General features: G+C 39.0%; 1 protein-coding gene across 2 annotated transcripts in view; it reads right to left on the bottom strand.

The window, feature by feature from the left end:
• Positions 1-19,676, bottom strand: part of ZNF407 (zinc finger protein 407) — a 480,028-nt gene that overhangs the window by 93,908 nt on the left and 366,444 nt on the right. The gene's annotated exons all lie outside the window — the stretch shown is intronic.

Here is a 19,676-nt window from a genome sequence, read left to right on the forward strand (position 1 = left end):
TTACAACGTATTAAAATGTGCCTTCACTGTCTCTTTACTTCACAGAATGTTGCTGCATTTTCTGTTTGGGCAAGACACAACTGCTCATCTCTCCTCGCGGCCCATCTGGTTTCTGCCCAAGCTGCTTGTGAGACAACACTAAAGAGAGAGACGTGCTACTTGTAGTAGATGTTAATACACTTAACGCAGTGTTACTGACAACAAACTGAAACCTTACACATCTCACCTACCATATAGGATAATCACTCTGCACTGAGCAACACCATCGAAAGAGGCAGTATCTGACGAGCATCCAATTTTCACTACGACCTCATTTAGGAGGCCAAAGGGAAGCAGATAACCTTGGCAGTGTAACGACTGTTATGTTCAAAACATGGAAAAGTACCGAAGAAATACTGGGGAGTCTGTATCCTCAGTGCGCTCTGAGTAATTATCACAAGCCATATTTGATACTAGGAGAAGCCATTTTTAAAAGCCCCCCACCACCCCCCACCCCAAAGAAAACCTTCAAAGGAATTGTTTTATAGAACCAAACTCAAACCCCTTCCCAGAATGCCTCTGGGTAGGGGGAGCGGCAGTGGTGGGAAAGGGGAGGGAGACCAGTGGTCAGGGGCGCAGAGCGAGCTGTGCTACGTGACGCGCTGCACAGGCTGCCCCTTCCAATCCACACGGAGCACGCCACACGGACGGCCACATTTATAACCCTATGCTGATATTCAAATTTTCTGTCTTAAGCTAAAGAAAGATTGAATACCTTGCTGTTGTGTGGCCAAGATTGAAGAGGTGTCTCACTGACATTGTTCAAAGTTTATGAAAATATATGAATGCTCAAATGTCATTGGCTTTGTGCCTCCAACAGACTGTGGTTTTATGAGAAATCAGTCTTTTAATCAAAATGATTGAATACCTTAAGGTCGAATCCAAAGATATCAGTTAATATCTAGAAACGTGCTATTTCTGCAAATTTTGCCAAGCTGTACATATTGTGGTGCATTTTAAAGTGTTAATTTGTGCATTCCATACTGAAAATTGATCTTGAGTTTTAGCTTTCTGTCAAGCAAAAACATATGGTTACAAGTTTTATGCATTTTACGTGACGGCTGTTGAAGCTGTCACACGTGCAAACTTGATAACCGATGTGACACATACGCAAATAATTTGCTTGTTTAGTAACAATTCAAAGATTCATTATTCATGCAAACACACATTTTCAAAAATGATCAGATGGAAATAGTCTCCATTTTGTACAACCTAGTCTGGTTGGTGTGCAAACCCAGATAAAATAAAGCTGGGAACTAAGTGGTATTAAACAAATCCAAGAATATGGGTATTTTCAGATAATTATTGAAGCAGATGGTGTTTTTCGTTAATTCTGCCATCAGTCTGAGAACTTGATGCCTTACATCTGCACTTGGTAAAGTAAATTTTACCACTGACATTATTTCAGTTTTCTTAAAATACTTCAATCAGTTTTAAACCAAGATTTGCAAACATCTGCTACAGTGCATGGCTATGAAATGAAATTGAGATTATTCCTTTAAAAATACACACGATTACACAGCTTTTAACTTATCACCCTTTAAATTAAATCTTTAGAATTACTAGTCTGAACGTTTAATAAAAAGCAAAATGAGGATGAGATGGCACATGTGAAAATGAACACGGGTAACAGTTCACAAGAAGTGTTGGCTCCTTTGGAGATACCACAGTGGAATTCCACACTATACTTTTTCACAACTGCAACTTCACACAGAAAAATTAACTGCATTTCTTTCTGTATCCTTCAGGTAAATTCTCTATGGGATGCAATTAAAGACACAGATACATGATGAATTCATCAAAAGATGCAGGTGATAAAGGAATGTTACCTGCAAGAGAGTTGATCATCCCTAATTGAATTCTTCCTAAGCACTACTGCTCAAGTGCTTGGTCCCATCAACAAGCGAGCAGAGCTTCAAACACACCTGAAACCAGCACACCGGTTTTAGGTCGTTTTTCAGAGACCCAAACAGGAGTGGTTGAAAACACAATTTAAACAGAAAAACCCTCCAAGTGGCTTACGGTACTTCTTCAAGGTAACAATCGCACTAAAGCCCACAGACAAAACCTTATTTTCAAACTTAATCATAAATTCACATCTTCTTTTATAGAACAGACTGCATTTGGGTAACAGTCTTCAGTTCTAGGTTCGATAATAAATTTCGAGGGAAGGTTTGTGATTCCTAATCCCCCTCCCCTTTTTCTTTTCTTCTTCTTCCTCAAACCCAGGCCTCTGAAACAAAACTGGCTGAATGATTGAGAACAATGCTTTCCAAACAGGCGCTCAATGTATGCTGCACACTGACCAAAACCAACCATCAAAACACTAGTGCCTCACAGCTGTTAACTAATCCCACCGCAACAGGAGTCCATCAAATGAGCTAAATAAGGCAACCCAATAGTTTCCCATTTGACAGTAGGTTCTATTCAATGTGGAGACTGATGAGATGAACTACTCTACCACCAATACCTGCATTCACAGGTGCTCAGGTAGCTAGAGCAGCTGATGACATTTCACAACGAGGACGCCTTGGCTGGGAGCACCTCGAAAGCTCTGCCATTGCAGACAGCTCTCAGACTAGAAGTGATTATTAACCTGAGAAAGTCGACTTCTGCTTGCTCTGGGGGGAAGAAGGTGAAGCCGGAGCAAGTGGTCAGCTGTCAGAGGTTAGAGTCAGAGGTGGCTCTGAAGAGGCGGACCCAAAGAATGCAGTTGGTTCACTTCACCGCTTTACTCCTTCAATTACTAGCCAAGGGGTTATTAAAATTTGCCACTTTTCATTATTAATTATACCTATATGATACATTATTAATTATGTTATATACTATTATTAACGATAATGAAAAATATAATTAATATAAGTTAAGCATAATAATTAGTATCTGTTAATTATAATAATTAATGATAGCAAACTAACAGTTAACAATTCAAGGCTCGTTATGTGATGTAAGCTAACTTTTACAGGGATTATTTTATTCACATGCTCATAGGTGGTACATCGAGTATTATCCCCATCTGACAGATGAGTACATTCAAGTTTAGAGAGGTTAGGCTGCTGTCCTGGGCCATGTAGCTACTAATGATATATACAGACTGTAAACCCTGGTCTGACTCCAGACAAGTGCTGCAAACTGCCCCGTGGTACAGTCCCCGAAGTGACTGTATGAGGTTCACGTATCCTGACATCTAGGCTACGTTTAACAAATGCACTGTTGAAATGTTTCCAGCCCTCTTCCCCGGCCTTCTTACATCAAAGGATAAGAAGAATTTTAAGGCACCTGTTTCATATCATCAAGTTATTTTCTAAAAAATCAGAACCAATTAATCTATCACCTGCAGTAGATGTACATTACACCAAACTATGTTTTTCTTTTGTTAATTTGATAAAGAAAAGGTATCTAACAGTTGCTTTCTTTTAAAACAGAACTTTGGATTTGTTTAACTACTAGCGATGGCAAACACCTTTCCCAATGCTTGTTCCGTCATCTTTTTTGCCTACCTATTTATTGAGTTTGCAGTGTTTTTCCTATTGATTTGTATGAGGTCTTTATATAAAGGGATATAAAACTTTGATGTGTTATTTGATGAAAAGATTTTTTCTTAGTCCTCTAGTTGCCGTTTTCCTTTGGGAACTTTGGACATAAAAATTTTAGCTTATCAAATAGCTAAATCTATCAATCTGTTCCTTTGTTGTTTCTTTTATTTGTTAAAATTCTGGGAAAGTTTTCTCATCGAGATTTTGCTGTCTCTTCAATTCTATTCCTGTATAAACTTTTATGATTTTATTTGCATCATATTTAACTTTTTAGTGCATCAACATTTGCCTTTGTGAATTGTGTCCAATAAAGCTCTACACCGGTCATCTGCCATCCTGATAAGTCTCACACAATTTATTAAATATTAAATAATATATCCCTTCTACGTTGATTTGCGAGTCCTCCAAGAATGTGTACACACACACACACACACACAAATACATATTAATTAATTATATAAAACAGACTCAGCTTTTGATTAATCTATTTGATCTCTTGCTTTCTTATACCTTTCTTAGAGCTTTGATATCAGATGTACTTAGCTTTGAATTCTGGTTTTGTCATCAAATGCAACCTTGTTTTGCTCTTGCTTTCAAATGGAATGTTTCATATTACAGAGTTTTCAGTGATGTTGGCGGTTTATACTAAGTAAAGGAAATCATTTTCTCATCCCTGGCTGGGTTCCTTATCTTTACAAAAATTTTACCTTTATTTTATATTATTGGATTTTATTTTATGTATTCTGTGGTATTTATATATTTTATGTAAACTACCTCAATTTTCTGTGGGATAAGAAAAATATACAAACACAATCTATTCATTTTGTTCAATTTTTATTCATTAGAAAATGATTTTATATTAAATGCCCCCTTTGGGCATCCTTTGAGATGCCCAAAGGCATCTTTGATTTGATTTTCTAATATAATCTATGATGTAACTGAGGGATTTTCTAATACTCTCAAGACTGTTAAATGTGCATGAAAGGATTACGATTAATTTTATTTACTATGTTCCATTGACGATGTTCAGGTCTATATTCTAAGTGAGGTTTAAGAGACTGGTAACTGAGAAGGGGATGGGGCATGTTTAACGATGTTTAGACGTGAGTGTGTTGTACAAGACTGTGGGCTCCAAGTCTTCAAACCTGTAAAACATACAATTCCCATGTCATAAAACTTTCTAGAAAATTAAAAAGAAAAAAGTCACCATTTACTATTGTACCAACCAATTTGTTGACATTTTCAAAATCTGTCAACCTTACATTATTACATACCTTATTTTCTTTAAGGCATTGTCTTTTTATCAATTGTTATAATGAGTTTTTTCTTGGTTTTTCAGGTTTACCGAACTTCTATCTGAATTATCTTGATTTACTCATTTTTGTTTTTCTAGCTCACTTATTACTGCTTTTATTCAATTATTTTATTACTCCTTTTTTTGCTCTGACATTTTTGAATTGTTCTAAGTAATTTTTTTTTTTGAGGGCGGGTACACGGGCCTCTCACTGTTGTGGCCTCTCCCGTTGCGGAGCACAGGCTCCAGACGTGCAGGCTCAGCGGCCATGGCTCATGGGCCCAGCCGCTCCGTGGCATGTGGGATCTTCCCAGACCGGGGCACGAACCCGTGTCCCCTGCATCGGCAGGCGGACTCTCAACCACTGCGCCACCAGGGAAGCCCTGTTCTAAGTAATTTAATTTACATCTTTCTTTTGCATTTATAAAAGCATTTAAGACTGTGCATTTATTTCTGAGTTCAACATCAGTAGATTCTAATGACATTTTTTATTACCTTTTAAATAGTTTGTAACTGTATTTGATTTACTTGTTTTTTGTCCAAAAGTACTTTAATATTTATAGGTGATTGGCTGTGTTTCCATTTAAATTTTTATCATTTATCATACTGCAATCAGAGAATATGACTTGGTAATTCCTGGTTTTTAAAATTTACTGTAATTCCCTTTAAAGCTAATTATAAGTTCCATACATTTTCCACAGACACTTGATCATAAAGTTAATGCTGTGTTTAACAATTCCAAGTTAAATACATATATTTATTAATTCCATCTTATTCATTATATTCTTCAAATGTTCTGTTTGATTTTTCTTCTTTTTTGATCTACCATAGACTGCTATGGACTAAATGCTCCCACCTCAACGGTTTACAGCATTTTATTTTTCAATTCAATTATACTTTGCCTAGTGGATTACACTTTTGCTGGATTATTCATAATGCCATATCTTCGTCTGTTCATTTAATCATCACAACTTTGTTAAACACATATGATGTGTCAGATACATTTCTGGGATCTGGGGATGCAGCTGTGAACAACCCCATCCTATGGGGCTTCTACTCTAGAAGGAGAGGAAAATAATATAAATTAAGTAAATAAGTAAAACAAAAAAGTGTTTTAGATGATTTCAGATATGTTTCGAAGATTAGCTAAGAGTCTTTGCTGACAGCCTGATTATGGATCCAATGAAGTGTGTGCACTGACCTCTGAGGAATCACCTGGAGGAACAGCATCATCTGGAACATGCTGGCAATGCAGGGGTAGGGGAGGGCCGCAGTTTTAAATAGGACAGCCAGAAATGGCCTTTATGAAAAGCTGACATTGAGCAAAGAGAGGAATTAGGGGAGGAACAGTAAGTGCAAAGGCCCTGAGGTTGGAGCATTCCTGTTAGGTCTGAGCAACAGCAAGGAGGCCAGTGTGGCTGGAGCAGAGTGGTCAAGGGGAGAACAGCTGCAGATGATGCTTAGGAGCTATGTTACATACTGTGGAAAATTTGGTTTTTATTGTGAGTGCAAAGTTACACCATAGACGGTTTTCAGCAGAAAGGAAACATGAATTGACTTATGTTTCAGGACTGCACTGTCCAATATGACAGCCACTAGCCACTTGTGGTTATTTTAATTTGAATTAATAAAAATTACATTAAAATAAAAATGAAATTGAAAATTTAAAAACGTCCTCGGTTGCACAAGCCACAATTTAAGTGCTCAAAAGCCACATGTGGTGAGTGGCTGCTACTGGACGGTGCAAATACAGAGCATTTCCTCCATCACAGAGAACACCCCTGGGCGGCCCTCTTTCAGGAGGATGACTCTGGCTGCCATACTGGAAGCCGACGGTAGCAGAGCAAGGGGGGCTGCAGGGAGAACAGCTGGGAGGCTACTGATGAGAGACGGTGGCCTCTTGGACCAGAGTGAATGGAGGAGGAGGGAGAAGTGACCTCATCTGAGATGGATGCTGAAGGCTGCCCTTGAGCATCTGCTGACAGTCTGGATGTGGAGCTATTGCTCAGTTCTTCAAAAATCAAGTATTACGTATCAGCTGGATTCCATCAACCACCATGTAATCACCTCAAGGAATGGCACAAATTGAGTAGCTATTGAACAGAACTGGCATGTTGGCTACTCAATACAAAAAATGGAAAATTTCAGCCCTATCATTTTTTTTTCTCCCTCCCTAAAATAAGTGGATCTCTAATCCTTCTAACAAAGCAGGGTCATGTGGCAATGCGAAAAAACTTTCAAACTTTCCTTAAGTTGACGCATGGTACATGAATTATTAACCCTTAAAAAGCTGAGCAATTAACCTCCGGCAAGGTTACAAAGTATCCTTTTACCAGGTATAGAAAATCTAGGTGAAGTGATTACATCCACCTAATTGAGTGAGTCTGTAATTGAAAAGCACTTTGCCAACTGCAAAGTCCTTTACAACTGCTTGCTATTATTTGTCTTAATTAGTACTGTTAAATTACTTAACATATTATTTTACCAAGATTTCAGATAGAGCTATACATTTTCTTTTCTGTTCCTAAAACATGACAGATGCTCAGTAAATACTTGTGGAAAGAAAAAGAAACCGAATGAATTGATTCCTACTATGCCTCAGTTTTATATTAGGATTACTGTTGAGTCCCCAAGTCTCCAGGTGGTAAATATGTTGGAGAGAGGTGCTTTGCCGGGAACCTGGTGAATGAATGGGTAAGTTAAAATAAAATCCTTTTTCATGGCCTTCAGGGCAACTGTGCTAACAGTGGCTACAAATGCCACTGCTTCTTCTCTATCTTCAACTATTCTGACACACTTTGATAAAATACAGGGGTATTAACAGTAGTGGCACTAGATAAAAAAATGCTAGGATGAAATAAAGTTGATGCCATTCTAGGGAAAAAATCAGAAAGAGAAGGCAAACATGTAATTTTACTATAACTGGATCAAGAGAAAACTCACAGGATGAGAACTACTCACAATTATAACAGATTTGGTGGAACCTTAATTATTACCAATATCCTTATCCTAAATTCCTCATCTCTGGTGGGACAGGTTGTTAATTACTATAGTACAACATTGCTAATTTTACCATGCCATTAAACCTCACCTGCCACGTAAGAAAAGTCATCCCAAATATAAGTCAGAGTCGGGGTAGTTCAGTTCAGTTTGGCATCAGTATAATATAATACCTTGCCTCTGAAATGTACCCTATCATAAGCTCATTATACAGCAGGAGTAAGGTTCATTCATAACAGAAGCAGTTGTAAAAACTGCGATGATTCTAATACTGAAATATGTTGAAACTATAATACATAGTGCTTTCAGTTCAAAATAACATGTACTTGTTACCATGTATTTAAGTAACTAATTTTTAGAAGTTAGAAGTTAGTCGCTTATATCAGAAACTAACACAACACTGTAAATCAACTATACTTCAATTAAAAAAAAATTAGTCCCAAATGAGGAAATGAGAAAACCAAGATCCCAGGTATCAAGTAGGTGAGCCAGGTAAAGATAAATTTTTGACTCACAGAACAGATCTCTAGCTTTGTATCTTGAAGCAAATCAACATTCACCACTTTAACATTCATAAATATATGACTTCTAATATTTGTCCTTACGTGCGATTTCTGGCACTACTCAAAATCATAATACCAAACAAATCTGTTTATGCATAATATTACAATGGTTTAAATGTAGTTGCTGTCCATTTTCAGATTAGAAAATAACTTTAAGCTGATTAAAAAACAAAAGCTTTTTAAAATACACATAGCCAAGATCATCAGTTTATGGTCTGTTTTATTTCTTGCCAGCAGTCACCGTTAAAAGTTATAAAACTATAACAATTGCTTTCCTTTACATCGCTCTCCAATTACCCTGATAACTGCAACGTCTGAAGAAGTTCAGGATCTGTAAAGCCTGTCACATTATAGAAACATGTCTCCTTAAACCAAATGTGAAATTCCAGTAATTGAAGTGATAAATCTAGTGTTTTTGCCAGGGTGCTTTTGATGAGAACTACAGCAGTAGATTAGGAACTACTCTGTGCTGTTATATCATGGTAAAAGCCTCCCCATTACTTGTTGTCAGTCACTAGGGATGGGCAAATAACTCAGCTGTCAGTCCAGCTGGAAAGCCCCAAGTTCTGTGAATGATCAATAAAGAAAATATATATAAACTCTCCATTATCTTCATGTAATTCTTTCAGCAACTCTCTGCTGTTTTCTTTCCTCTACTGGAGCACAGCTCATTTATTCAGAAGCAGATTGGAGATCTTGGAATATTTCATTTTTTTATTGCTCGTTATATGTCATCTTGTTTCCAAATGGTATATGAGTGTTACATTTCAGTAAGTACAAGCATCTATACCTCGGCCGCTGACAGTAATTTTACACATGATACAGCCTTAATTAAATTACTAATAACTGTTACCTCCGTTTTGTTATTGATTTTTCAGCTAAAATATTTATTGCCTTATATTTCTACTTTAAATGTCTATTCCTTTTTTTTTAACATCTTCATTGGAGTATAATTGCTTTACAATGGTGTGTTAGTTTCTGCTTTATAACAAAGTGAACCAGCTATACATATACATATATCCCCATATCCCCTCCCTCTTGCGTCTCCCTATCCCACCCCTCTAGGTGGTCACAAAGCACCGAGCTGATCTCCCTGTGCTATGTGGCTGCTTCTCACTAGCTATCTATTTTACGTTTGGTAGTGTATATATGTCCATGCTACTCTCTCACTTCGTCCCAGCTTACCCTTCCCCTTCCCCATGTCCTCAAGTCCATTCTCTATGTCTGTGTCTTTACTCCTGTCCTGCCCTTAGGTTCTTCAGAACCTTTTTTTTTCCCTTAAGATTCCATATATATGTGTTAGCATGTGGTATTAAATGTCTATTTTTTAGCATTTCTTCTGATCACACAGAAATATTCTGGAAGTTATACTCCTTTCACATTAGCCTGACTAACAGCAAAACGTCAGCAATTCTCTCCCAACTCAGCTTGCTTATATATACAGGGGAAAGAAATCTGTAACTGACTATTTCAATTAAAACAATTAATCTATTTAGGCTCCATCATCTTCCATCATAGACTTATATCAGTTCTTGAAACCAGGTAACAGGATGTATGTTTCTTAAATTACTATGAAATTTCCAACTCACTGGTGTGGAATAGCTACTATTGTTGGAACACAGCAACCTTAAACCAACTTTCTGTTCATCTGCACAGTCCTATTCAATTCTCACGTGTTTTAAAGGAAGAAAAAGTAGCAATACAGATAAACTATTTTTAAGTTTTACTTTCAGCTTGGATGAAAAAAACAAGTAAAAGTACTTGAAACGTCAATGAAAAAGGTTAATGAATATAAAGTAACTCATATCCCTAACCCTCAACACACTAAACTTCTTTATCACATATTTTGTTTTGGCTGATGGTTTAAAAATAGTCAAAAGATATGTACAGCTGATTCACTTTTTTTATAAAACAGAAAGTAACACACCATTATAAAGCAATTATACTCCAATAAAGATGTTAAAAAAATGGTCAAAAGAAATAAGAATTTGTGCTAACACATATATATGGAATCTAAAAAAAAAAAAAGGTTCTGATGAACCTAGGGGCAGGACAGGAATAAAGATGCAGACGTAGAGAATGGACTTGAGGACACGGGGAGGGGGAAGGGTAAGCTGGGACAAAGTGAGAGAGTGGCATGGACATATATACACCACCAAATGTAAAACAGATAGCTAGCGGGAAGCAGCTGCACAGCACAGGAAGATCAGCTCGGTGCTTTGTGACCACCTAGAGGGGTGGGATAGGGAGGGTGGGAGGGAGACACAAGAGGGAGGGGATATGGGGATATATGTATATACATATAACTGATTCACTTTGTTATACAGCAGAAACTAACACAACATTGTAAAGCAATTATACTCCAATAAAGATGTTAAAAAAAAAGAAACTACTGTATAGCACAGGGAACTCTACTCAATACTCTGTAATGACCTGTATGGGAAAAGAATCTAAAGAAGAGTGGATATTTGTATATGTATAACTGATTCACTTTGCTGTATACCTGAAACTAACACAACATTGTAAATCAACTATACTCCAATACAAATTATTTTAAAAAATCAAAAAAAAAAAAAAGAATTTGACCACTTAACAGCATAAGTGGTGAGATTAGAGGAATCATTTATCTGGAATGAAAAGCCCTGATTTGGTTAAGAATGTGTAGTTGTGTGCATCTTTATTGAGAGCCAACTCAGAGTTACTTGGAGAAAGATAAAAGGACGAAAAAAGAAAGAAGCAAATGGCTTGACCTTTAAAAAGGTAGCAGAAATGACTTAGGTTCGAAGAAATTAAAATGGGGGCAGCATTTGGTGTGAGCCAGAAGCTGGGAAAAGGCCGAAGGACCGCCTTGGAATGAAAGAAGCACTAACAGATTATGCATATCTGGAGCACCAAACGTTATAAAACTCAAATTGGTGATCAGGTACTCAGTGATAATCAAAGTTTTCACTTCTTAATCCCCCTGAATCTCAGAGGAAAAATTTTAGCTACTTTCTTTAGAAAAGGTAAGTTTAAAAACCTGAACACGGAGAAACATCCGGTGAACATGCCAGTCCGTCTCAACTTGCTGTTCCCTCTGGCCTCCATGCTAACTAAGCAGGACCAGACGACCCAAACCAGCATGGCTGCTCATCTGGTAGCACTTACATGAAGTCCAGGGCTTTTTCTTAGAAAACACACAGGTCTCTATAGGATCTGGCCTGCGATCTGAAGTCTTTCTGGCAATAGAAATGTCGAGAACTGAACACATTTCCTCAAGAACTTCAGCTAAAGAGAAACAGTGCTTCACACACTGGGGCACAGAGCCCAGCCGGTGACCTAACGTTCTGGGTGTCGTTTACCTGTGATTACAAAAGGCAAGAGTCAAGAAAACATGAAAAAAATATAAGGCGAACAATCCGCTTGCTTGATTTATTTTCAGAAAGTATACACACTTTAGGAACTGTCTCATCAGGGCTTTTAGGGGTCCCTGGTGGTCCTGCAGAGAGCCTGAGCGCAGGCTGGCCAGGGGTACACTGCACCTCCAGCCTTCCCATTCAATGGGACGAAGACGCCCCCTCAAACCACGGCACCGACGCTCTCCAGTTAACACACATCGCACTACATGTGAACGCTTCTGTTCTCACCTTGCTTCACCGGCAAGAATCCAGAGAGCATGCCTGCTGGCTTTCTTTCCTCTGGTAACTAAGCCACATATTTTTCCCTTTTAGACAAAGCCTTTTCGAGCTTTCTATTAGAGAGGGATAGAGGCGGAAGGAAGGGGTGTGCTCCAAAGAGCGCGGGGGTGGGGGAGTTCTCTTCTCTGCTGCCATCTGAATTTGTCATTAAAAGTGCAAAGGAAAAGAACAACTACTCATCACTTAATAAATACGGATCTACAACAATTCCTGCTGTGAAACATCACGTCTTCACTAAGAAAGAGAAAAACGGTTTTCTCCCAGACCTCTACTTGAATTTACAAGGAACACACTTTCCTAAAATTGCCGACATGTCACTGCATCTATTTTTCTTTTTAAATCAGGCATTAAATATGAATCTTGACTCCCACGTAGGCAATCTGCAGCACAGCAAAATGACTGTGTATTCAATTATAGGATAAATAAATATAGCAAACATTAAGGAGAAAGCTTCCAACTCCAGGGCGCCGGGCTGGTGTCCTTCCCCCTCACAGAATCAGGTGCTCTCTGTCAACTACGGCAGTGGCACAGGCTGTGCCGAACCTTCTAGGAGCCGTAAAAAAAAATGACCCCCTTCTGTAATTAGAGATACTGGGTTAATCTGGGGGGAAAAAAAAATCTCCATGGAGCTAGCAGCTGAAGCTAGCATGTATCTAAAGTGAAAAAAGGTATATTTTAAGGAAGAAAACTAGCCACTCAAGAAACAAAGTATTTATATACCTCCTTTGCTATTATGAAATTAGGTTAACAATTCTGTAACAAATTGAATTGCAAACCAGCAAATTCACGACAAAGTTAAGAGTTTTTTCCTTCATTCTTGTTTGACTGCAGAGGTTTTTAGGACAAATTCTACCCAGATGCTTAATCAGTTGAGATTATGGGGGAGATTTGCTTCTAACCTTTCCTTAATAATTTCAATAATTTTGGAGAAATGCTTTCAGTTGAGGTTACTGCTAGGAGCCTGCTGCAAAGTGTAGTAACACTTGAAAACGAAACGTTGAGGGTTAAAATGATTACGGCTCATTTATGCATCATACACTCTAGACTCCCCCAGAGCCTGCCACTTCATCCTATCTGCTCTGATGGTGCTTTCAAAGCGCAACGACGTTCATCTCAGCCAACTCACGATGCAGGTGCCCAAAGACGCCATTCGCAGAGGTACTGACGATGCTCCAGAACGTGAGGGCTCGACTGTCACAGCAAACTGTCAGCGTTAGCGTTATCGATTGACTTTAACATTTAAATATACCAAAAACCAGGTGGAAACTCGTGTTTGCAGGTTTAAAAGAGCGTTTTAATATAGCATATAATAAATATTTAAACACTAAATGTGAATTTAAATTCCCACTATTCTCAATACCCATTTATGTAAGTTTATTTGGCTATTATAAAATCTTTCCAAACACTGGCCAGAAAAAGTCAATTTTGTCATTGGGCAAAATTCATACAGAAAGTATTTCAAACAAATATAATATGCCAGACTGCCCCATTATTTATACTTATCTCTTATAAGCCTTTTCAAAGTGGAAGTATGATGCAAGTTTAAGACACATTCAGTTTATAAAAATGGTACCAATGAAGTAGACTCTATCTGACTTTTTTAAAATATTGAAAGAATCCAATATTCTTTCATTTAACAAAAATTCATTGACTACTAATTACAAGTATTTTCTGATTTCAGAGAAAATATTTAAATGGATCAATATTTTCTTACTGTTTTTCTCTATCGTTTGGATTCACGTCATTCGTAAGCAAAGATGTTTTTCGCGTACAATAATAACTAACACAGCCCTGTCTACAGTAGCAAAGGAAAACTGCTGTATGTCCATGTGTAAGGGAAGGGTGATTAAGCCACGGTGCCCGCCCTATTATGTTATGTACTGATTCCAGTGAATAATTAGATCTATATTTATTGATCTGGAGGAAAAATGAAAATTACAGAATTACGTGTATCCCGTCCCCTTCCAAAATATTTGTAAGGGACATAACTTCTTATTCACAGAAGGGTGGTACGCTCTGAGCTGTGAACAGTGATTTGTGGGTATGTGAGGAGATGATCTTTTTCTTTATTGTAACAAGTTGTTTTACTTGTTACAAGTCAATTATTTCGTTAATTTAAAATAAAGAAAACCAAAACTAAGCACAAACCAAGAGTGGCTTAATAAGTGAGACTCAGATTTTAACCCTTTATTCCACACAGGTTTTCAGGGTGCTCACGTCCCACCAAGTTTCCTACTCACAGTCTGACGCAGATAAAATGAAGCTTCCTTTGGGCCATTTGGGGATGCCTAGTGCTCTGTTATTTTTATGAGGATTTGACTGCTCCTGACAAGGGACCATTCTTTGCTATACGAAAGAGCAGTGTTTCATAGACATTAAGTCTTGTTTGCTATCCAAACGTGTGCTTTTCCTTAAGGAAAACATTCGTTTAGATGGCTCCATAAACGGGAGGCATGTGGAACCTAGATTAGCCCAGGGCCCAGGAGAGAGATGCAGGCAGCAACAGTGCTCCCTATATCTCAGGTGGAATGCGGGGAGCGGCAAGAGTGTTCCTTCTGGGTCCACCACGGCTGCAAGCTGGAGCAGCTGGGCATCCACAGTGCTTTAAATACAGCTGTGTTCACGCAACTGCTGCTGATTCCAATGAGACTGAGACTTTCAGCAGGCAGGATTCATCACATCTGATCATATCAGCTGTCTGGACACAAAAAGCAAACGTTCCCCACTAAGTAAACACAGCAAACTTTCTGGAAGCGAGGTTCCCAACCCTATGAGCATAGATAGGCACTAAAGGGCTAGCAAGTCACCCCCAGGGACCCACTTCTTATTCTGGTGACACAGGACCGTTGTAGGCTTTGTCAGTTTGGCTGTGCGCACAGCTCTCAGTGAGTTATCACCCTAACCTGTTCTACTAACAGCCCCCATGAGTCTCTGGTCCCCCATGACTGGAACGTGGCTACTGCAATTACTAGAGCCTCTAGACAAGTCCAAGAAACACTGCCACAAAGTGATTTAAGGTAATCTGGTCTATTTTAAGTCACTGTTTCTTCTTCAAGATTTCCACTCATTACATTTTTAATTTTATTGTAATTTTGTGTCAGTTTGCTAGATGAACTCATCAGCTATAGATTAAGCCTAATTTATACACTTAAATTAGAAAGGAATAAAAAAATGCAAGTAAACCTCTAGCTAAGTGTTTGGTAACGAACAGGCTTGAATTATAACTTTTAGCCACAAAGATTATAATTAGTTCAGATAATTTAGAAGTGAGATTCAAGAAGACTGCTTTTTACCAATCACTTACTTAAGTCACGTTGACCTTCTTGCCATCCTTTCCTTGCTTAACAATTTGAGGCAGGCAAGAATCTTGCCCCCTCACCTCCTACGAACCGCGACACAAGCACTGCATCCAGGCAGGTGCGCCTTCAGGTCGGCATCACCGCCCACCCCGCCCACCCCCAATTTTCTTCCTTTTGAGTCCTCGCTAGCAGGCTCTTTCTCAAGGGCCCAGTTCAGAGAAGTATCCTTTGGAAAGTCTTCCTGCCCCAGGAGCTCAGTTCTTCTCTAGACTCCTGGATTCTGCTGTCTATATTTCATTTAGGGCCTTTCTCCCAATGAAAGAGTACATTTTTCACAGTTTTTTGGTTGCTTTGCCAAGTGGATTGGGGTACCCTCCTTAGAGAGTGACCTCTTTCTTCTGCAGGTTTGTGTCACAGTCCTGATCACTGTCCCCCTCCCCCGCTGGCCCCCACTGTTAACTATCCAAATTCCCATGTGTCTCCAGAAAGCGATTTTCAAGTAAAAATTTAAAAGTCCCGTTTGTAGAGTCCATTTGGATAAAAACTTCGGCTTCTTACCTTTGTGTCACCTAGTTTCACTCCGAAATCCACTTAACTTTTTTTTTTTTTGGCCATGGGTCCTTATAAAAGTAAGGGCCGCCCTGGCAGGGGTGAGGCCACTGGGAATCAGGCTCCAGGCTAACAACCTGCAGGTGAGTCTGTCCACCTTTGAGTCAGATTCTCCATGACACAGCAAGCAGCTGAGGCCGGGGTTGCTGGAGAACTTGAGCACTTGGTCATCCAACAGGTGGCTCTCAGGGAGAGGACACCCAGAGGACTCCCGTGATTAGGAAGTACGCGTCGGCACGTGTCAGCACCCGGGGATGGAGCCAGCGAGAGGACCATCTCTGAAGGCAGCATAAATCTACAAGCATGCAGAAGGCTTGAATCTGATCCGGGCACGTTAGCTACTCAATCAACAGTAATTATTTGTTTACATTACCTGGGCCTTATCACCCATGCCTTTCCCCTCTAAGAAACAGATCAAACAGATCACTCTCTTCACAAACCTAAGTTTATGAAATGCCCTGAGGTCCGTTTCAAGGCCAGCTTCTTTCATTTCCTCCTTCCTTCTTCAATGTAGAGATTTGAAACTCAGAGCAAGGGGACACTGGACAGAATGGAATGGGTTAGCCTTGATGCTGGTGCCAAGTTCACCTGGGAGAAGTGGTGAACTATGCAGCCCTACAAACTAGTCCCATTATTTTTCATTATAACTTTTTTATTATAAAAAATTTCAAAGATATTAAACTAAACAAAATAATATAATAAACTCTTGTGAAACATCACCCACTTTCCACAATTATCAACATTCTCATATTCTACTCTTGCCTGAACTCCACTCAATTATTATTTATTTTTACAGTTTTTAAGGTAAAATTTGCATGCATGGAAATGTGCAAATCTTATCTGTCCAGTTTAGACAAGTGGACACACCATGTAACCCACCTGCTGTCTCTGGACGGAACATTTCCATCACTGCAGACAGTTCCCTGGTTCCTGCCCCTTCTCCCCTCCCCACTCAGAGGCAACCGTTGTTGTGGCTTTCTTTTTTTTAGCCTTTGATTAGTTTTGCCTATTCTAGAATTTCGTACAAATTGATGAGCACAGGACTCCCAGTTTTCTGGGTATGGTTTCACTTGTTCAGCCTAATGGCTGTGACTGTGCTGTGGAATATATTAGTAGTTCTTTTGACTAAGTTTTAAAGAAGAAACGGACAGCTACGATGGTGGTTTTCAGGGCAGAATGGCTGGCACAAAGGTCCCAGGCAAAACAACAACAAAATCTGCGAGATGTCCCCTCTAAAGGCTTCTCCCATGTCATGTCACCGTCTTGTGCTGTTCCTTCCCTGACTTTACAATTCAAGACGTTCTACTTCATTTCTTTAAGTTCAAGATATCACTGATGTAAGATGCAATTCTGATTAGAACAAATTACCTGGACAATGAAATACTACTCAGCCATAAAAAAGAACAAAATTTTGCCATTTGCAGCTACATGGATGGACCTGGAGGGCACTATGCTACGCGAAGTCAGTCAGGCAGAGAAAGACAAATACTGTACGCTGTCACTTATGTGTGGAATCTAAAACATACAACAAACTAGTGACTGTAACAAAAAGGAGCAGACTCACGGATACAGAGAACGAAAAACTGGATACCAGTAGGGGGAGGGGGTGGGCACAAACTACTGTGTCTAAGACGGGCTCAAGGATGTACTGTACAAAACGGGGAACAGAGCCAATATTTGGTAATAACTGTAGGTAGAAAGTAACCTTTAAAAACTGCATAAAAATTTAAAAATTAAGAAAAAAAGAACAAATTACCTGGGATTTCTCTTTTTAGAAAAAATATAAGGTAGAAACATTGTTGCAATGTTGAGTGTTGCAATAGGACATGTCTCCTTTCTCCACAGTATGGCACAGTACTTAAGAGTTGGGTTTTGACCTCAAATTGAAGGGTTCAGACCCAGGCTCTGCCACCTGTACCTTGAACAAGTTACTTAAACTATCTGTGTCTGGACTTGCTTTACTGTGAAACAAGGGTAATTCCACTCTTACAGGGTTTATGAAGATCAAGTGCTTTCATAGGCGTGAAAAGCTTAGCACAGTGTTAACAAGTGCTATTATTCCAGCTTGCCATTGGCACACAATTCCTTATTTCTCTTCCCTAATCCACCCTCACAGAACAGTTATTTCAATGTTATCAACACTTAACTAGGAACTGAGCCACTGAACAAGGGGACACATGGTTCAATTTTCCTTGGGCATTTACATTTAAAAATAACCGGGTGCAGCCAAATAAATAAAAAAAAGTTTGTTAACAAATACGTATCCTTAAGTAGTGGAATACACAGGGCTGATGCCTTTGAGCTGGGGGATTTTCGTTCACTTGACTACACCTACTAGACCTTACAGTTTGTTTACGTACCCATCTATCACTTATTGCCAGTGGATTAAAATATGTGCGACTACCTATAAGGTGTAAGATAATCAGCTGTGAATCAAAAGGACAAGATATAGTGGCTTGATATAAGAAAAACAGACAAAAATAAAGAGCTTTTCTCTATACCAATAAAAAATGATAAATAAAATATAACTGAAAAATTCTACACACAACTGCTACAAAAATATTAACTATACAGGAAAAATAATTGGTTGAAGGACTAATAACTTGAGCAACTTGTGAGAAATAGTGTTTCTGTAAAGGAAGTTTTAAAATTATAAAGATGACAATTTACTTACAGTTTACCCTGGAAGAATGTATGAAACAAAGGAGAAATGAAGGAATCTGTCTTATTCAATATTAAAACCGAAATGCATAAGGAAGAGTGTGGGTCACTGATATAAGAGAAGAGAGGTAAGTGTATGGAACAGAATAAAGAAACTGTGGAGCTAATAAAATACATGTGGGAACTGAACAGGAGATAAAGGTGGCATTTAAAATCAAAGAGGGAAAGTATGGACCATTCAATAAATACATTGGGAAAATAACTATGTGGGGAAAAAAATGAAGTTAGAGCTTTATGTCAGACTTTATACCAAAATATGTTCCACCAAATAGATTAAAGGTTTAGATTTGTAAAAACTGAAACAACAAAAATACCAGACTGTAGTAGAAATGTTCCTATAACCCTGAAGTAGAGAGGTATGACACTAAAGTCAGAAATCACACATATGTATTTATCTTAAAAACAAAAGAAAATCATTAAATAAAGTTAAAAGAGGAATAAGAATTCACATAGTAAAAAATACAAATGACGAATAAACACATGAAAGAATGTTCCATGTCACTAATAATCATAAGAGCTTTTCTGCTGCACATATTGGGATGTTGTTGACATGAACACGTAGGAGAAAGTGGTGAGAAGTCACGGGAAACCGGGAGCTGCAGATGCTACCTTGAGGGCCTCTGGGCACCAGTTACCAAAGGACTTGAATCAAGAGCTTGTGGACTCTTGGGTCCTTGTTGTAGGAAGTCATCTTGAGGAGCTGGGAATGGACACAAGGACGCCCGTACTCTCCGAGGCGGCCCTCCATGGGCTCTGTCACCTGGCAGCTCTGCTGGGAGGCGTGGAGGGGGCACCCCTCGCAAAGGCTCTCCTGGCCACTGGCACAGGGTGACGGCGCAGCTCTAGCCCCACAGCCCGTGCTGTTCCCCAGGGCCTGCCTCATGACTGTACTCACAGGGTCATCTGAATAGGGATTTAGTGCCCTGCTCCTCCACTAG

Source organism: Pseudorca crassidens, chromosome 12, assembly GCF_039906515.1.
Source record: "Pseudorca crassidens isolate mPseCra1 chromosome 12, mPseCra1.hap1, whole genome shotgun sequence".
Classification (NCBI taxonomy): domain Eukaryota; kingdom Metazoa; phylum Chordata; class Mammalia; order Artiodactyla; family Delphinidae; genus Pseudorca; species Pseudorca crassidens.